The sequence below is a fragment of the Bombus vancouverensis genome, chromosome 4, assembly GCF_051014615.1.
Source record: "Bombus vancouverensis nearcticus chromosome 4, iyBomVanc1_principal, whole genome shotgun sequence".
NCBI lineage: Eukaryota > Metazoa > Arthropoda > Insecta > Hymenoptera > Apidae > Bombus > Bombus vancouverensis.
Genome location: NC_134914.1, coordinates 7,099,930 through 7,105,177, shown reverse-complemented (window position 1 = coordinate 7,105,177; position 5,248 = coordinate 7,099,930). Strand labels below are relative to the sequence as shown.

The 5,248-nt window shown below is 39.8% G+C and overlaps 1 pseudogene; it reads left to right on the top strand.

The window, feature by feature from the left end:
• The first annotated feature begins 2,337 nt into the window (after positions 1 to 2,337).
• On the top strand, positions 2,338 to 4,166 carry LOC143302568 (uncharacterized; annotated as a pseudogene).
• Positions 4,167 to 5,248: the final 1,082 nt, after the last annotated feature.

Here is a 5,248-nt window from a genome sequence, read left to right as displayed (position 1 = left end):
AATATATATCGAAGAACCTAGGTGGATTTCAAATTTTATTTGATGTAGATCAACCTAATATAATATTAATGTCTCTATAAGATAATAACTAACAAGACGACAAAACGATCAAAATACAAGTAGTCCGATAGAAATTTTACATTGTAAAATTTTCATATTTTAACGAAACTTTGAATTAACAATAATACGCAATGTTTTCATAATGAATAATTGTATGATATTTTTTAACTTTTTAGGCAAGATTCAACAAGGACGTATTAAAGAGCATTGAATCTGCGAAGATGAAATTCGGGAGCGTGAGCGTGCTAATTAATTCCGCTAAGGTTGTTGCCAACGAAAATATTTACAATTTCAAGAACAAGATGCCACATTCTGCTGACCTGTGTAGACACGTTTTCGAAACTAACGTGTGGAGTTTATTTAATATAACGCGCTTAGTGGTCGGCTTGATGGCGGAGTACGATCCGCTTTTAATAAACAAACACGAATTATGCCAAACCCTTCGTACATGATGCCCGGCGCTCCACCACCTGATTCAGATCGTGATGGCACCTTGAGACCCGTAGGGTACAGCGTGGTGGACAGTACACATCCAACGCTACCACGGGTACGTATTCTTGCACTTTTTCCTTTTCCCAAAGAAAACCCTGTGGCAAGTATGTTAGTATTACGACTAGAATATGAATGTTTAGGAATTTTTACTTTTATACGTGCAATAAAAAAAGCATGTATGAAGAATAAATGCATAAACATTCACAGTTTATTCACGATTATGTGTATTTAGATGTATATTTGTTGCTATCAATATGTTGACATAAACCATCAGTAGTCTGAGTCAATCATTGAGTCGTTCAAACTATGAGTTTATCATTCTCACAAACAAGAAAGTAATGGCTTTTAATAAACCATTCATAAAATTCATATCGTGCATTTTTGTTTTACTTCAATTCGATGATGCACGTCGTTAATATGTTATCCTGTAATAATTTCATTGAAGTCTCTATTCATCAATAAGCCGACGTCGTTTAAATGTCTGTTCGTAAATAATGTACAATAAAATCGCTGAAATCTTTCTACACATTTAGCTCCAGAAGAAAGGAAGGAAGAAAAGCGGTGGAGCACCACGATAAGCGCAGTAAGACGCTACGAAATCAGCGGGGAAGTCGCTCATTGGATTTCATTATACTTCGAGAATTCCTGGATAAGGACCTAAATTCGTAGACAACTGACACGACGAGAATTCGTTTCTGAACTACAAGAATTCGTTTCTGAACTACAAGAATTCGTGTATGAACAACGAGAATTTCTGTATGAACGACGAGAATTTCTGTATGAACGACGAGAATTCGAGTATGAACGACGAGAATTCGAGTATGAACGACGAGAATTCGAGTATAAACGACGAGAATTCGAGTATAGAACGACGAGAATTCGAGTATGAACGACGAGAATTCGAGTATGAACGTCGAGAATTCGAGTATAGAACGACGAGAATTCGAGTATAGAACGATGAGAATTCGAGTATGAACGACGAGAATTCGAGTATGAACAACGAAAATTCGAGTATAAACGACGAGAATTCGAGTATAAACGACGAGAATTCGAGTATGAACGACGAGAATTCGAGTACTAACAACAAGAATTCGTGTACGAACGACGGGGAATTCGTGGATCAACGAAGAGTATTTCTTCATCAGCGAGAGGTATCCGGTCATCAGCGTCAAGTGTCCGTTCATCAGCGACAAGTATCTGCTGATCAATATGCCGTCGTCGTTTAAATGTCTGTTCGTAAATAATGTACAATAAAATCACTGAAATCTTTCTACACATTTAGCTGCAGAAGAAAGGAAGGAAACAAAGCGGTGGAGCACCACGATAAGCGCAGTAAAACGCTCCGAAATCAGCGAGGAAGTCGCTCATTGGATTTCATCATACTTCGAGAATTCCTGGATAAGGGACCTAAACTCGTGGACAACTGACACGACGAGAATTCGTCTCTGAACTACAAGGCTTCGTGTATGAACAACGAGAATTCATGTATGAACAACGAGAATTCATGTATGAACGACGAGAATTCGAGTATGAACGACGAGAATTCGAGTATAAACGACGAGAATTCGAGTATAAACGACGAGAATTCGAGTATGAACGACGAGAATTCGAGTATAAACGACGAGAATTCGAGTATGAACGACGAGAATTCGAGTATGAGCGACGAGAATTCGAATAAGAACGTCGAGAATTCGAGTATAGAACGACGAGAATTCGAGTATAGAACGACGAGAATTCGAGTATAGAACGACGAGAATTCGAGTATAGAACGATGAGAATTCGAGTATGAACGACGAGAATTCGAGTATGAACGACGAGAATTCGAGTATAAACGACGAGAATTCGAGTATGAACGACGAGAATTCGAGTACTAACAACAAGAATTCGTGTACGAACGACGGGGAATTCGTGGATCAACGAAGAGTATTTCTTCATCAGCGAGAGGTATCCGGTCATCAGCGTCAAGTGTCCGTTCATCAGCGACAAGTATCTGTTGATCAATATGCCGTCGTCGTTTAAATGTCTGTTCGTAAATAATGTACAATAAAATCACTGAAATCTTTCTACACATTTAGCTGCAGAAGAAAGGAAGGAAACAAAGCGGTGGAGCACCACGATAAGAGCAGTAAAACGCTCTGAAATCAGCGAGGAAGTCGCTCATTGCATTTCATCATACTTCGAGAATTCCTGGATAAGGGACCTAAACTCGTGGACGACTGACACGACGAGAGTTCGTCTCTGAACTACAAGGCTTCGTGTATGAACAACGAGAATTCATGTATGAACAGCGAGAATTCATGTATGAACGACGAGAATTCGAGTATGAACGACGAGAATTCGAGTATAGAACGATGAGAATTCGAGTATGAACGACGAGAATTCGAGTATAAACGACGAGAATTCGAGTATGAACGACGAGAATTCGAGTATGAACGACGAGAATTCGAGTATGAACGTCGAGAATTCGAGTATAGAACGACGAGAATTCGAGTATAGAACGACGAGAATTCGAGTATGAACGACGAGAATTCGAGTATGAACGACGAGAATTCGAGTATGAACGTCGAGAATTCGAGTATAGAACGACGAGAATTCGAGTATAGAACGACGAGAATTCGAGTATGAACGACGAGAATTCGAGTATGAACGACGAGAATTCGAGTATGAACGACGAGAATTCGAGTATAGAACGATGAGAATTCGAGTATGAACGACGAGAATTCGAGTATGAACGACGAGAATTCGAGTATGAACGTCGAGAATTCGAGTATAGAACGACGAGAATTCGAGTATGAACGACGAGAATTCGAGTATAGAACGATGAGAATTCGAGTATGAACGACGAGAATTCGAGTATGAACGACGAGAATTCGAGTATGAACGTCGAGAATTCGAGTATAGAACGACGAGAATTCGAGTATGAACGACGAGAATTCGAGTATAGAACGATGAGAATTCGAGTATGAACGACGAGAATTCGAGTATGAACAACGAAAATTCGAGTATAAACGACGAGAATTCGAGTATAAACGACGAGAATTCGAGTATGAACGACGAGAATTCGAGTACTAACAACAAGAATTCGTGTACGAACGACGGGGAATTCGTGGATCAACGAAGAGTATTTCTTCATCAGCGAGAAGTATCCGTTCATCAATGACGAGTATCAGTTCATCAACGACAAGTATCCGTTCATCAACTACAAGTATCTGTTCATCAACGAAAAGTATCTGTGAATGAATGGCCAATGTATGTGGCCGAATGGGGACAATCCGTGGTCAAATGGGATTTCAAATTTCGAGAATTCGTGGACAAATCTTCAGAATTCCTGTATAAATGGAGAGATTTTTTAGATAAATTACGAAAAGTCTTGGACAAATGACGAGAAATCTTTGATAAATGACGACAGAGCTTTAATAAATAACGAGAATGTGGTTAAATTGCGAGAATCCATGGTCAGATGTCGAGAATCCATCGATCAACGACGAGTATCCTTTCATCAACGACAAGTAACCGTCGATCAACTACAAGTATCCGTCGATAAACAACGAGTATCCGTTCATCAACGACAAGTATCCGTTCAACAGCTACAAGTAACCGTTCATCAACGTTGAGTATCCGTTCATCAACAATAAGTGTCTGTGGATGAATAGCAAGTATGTGTGGTCGAATGGTGACAATTCGCGGTCAAATGGGGAGAATTTGTGCACAAATTTCCAGAATTCGTGGACAAATCTTCAGAATTCGTGTATAAATGGCTAGATTTTTTAGATAAATTATGACAATTCTTGAACAAATGACGACAAATCTTTGATAAATGACGAGAATGTGTGGTTAAATTGCGAGAATCCATGGTCAGATGTCGAGAATCCGCTTTCAAATGCGAGTATCCGTGGCCAAACGGCGAGAATGCAGTTATAGATATAAGCTATTGGTATGTGTGGCGGATCGGTACCAACAGGACGCCGACAGGTCGAGGCATCAACGCGGTCGTAACACTTCCCGGGCGATTCGCGGTACCAACCGCCAACACCAGAGGGATACTGCGACGACAACGAGTCTGTCTGTCTCGCTAGCGGTTGAATATACGGTGTCACGATACAAATACCGCATCTAGCGAGACTCCCTCTACGTCTAAGGCAGGGACTACCGGGCATAGCCTTACTGACGAGTCCACCGGTAGTCCCGAGACGAAACGCGAATTCTCTTTTTACCTAGCTCAAACTACATTTCCACCAAAAATACAATGAGTACAAAGAAAAGACTATCTTAAGCTCAAATGACAAACAAAATCAAAACAAAACAAAATCAGTAATAACAAATAATAACAACTTGTCATCTTGTCTTGTAATCTTGTAATCTTGTCATAAAACATAATCCATCCCTCGATCAAGATAGCCACCAGCTGCCAAGACATATAACTCAGGCCCATAATAATCCTAAGGAACCGCCACAAAATTTAGCGTTTTTTACAGTTCATTGTTACAAACATTTTAAAAGTGGAGAAGTTCCTTAGAGTTATTGCTTATTGCGATAAAACATGGGAAAAGCTTTCCCAACTCTACTCTCGAGTAACCGTTGGTGGAGAACGGTCCATACTCATCAATATTTTCACATAAATATCGCCATCACAGGCCATATTCTTACTTGCTATTGTCCTTTCTATTAGAATACATCACAGTTTGTTAGTCAATTA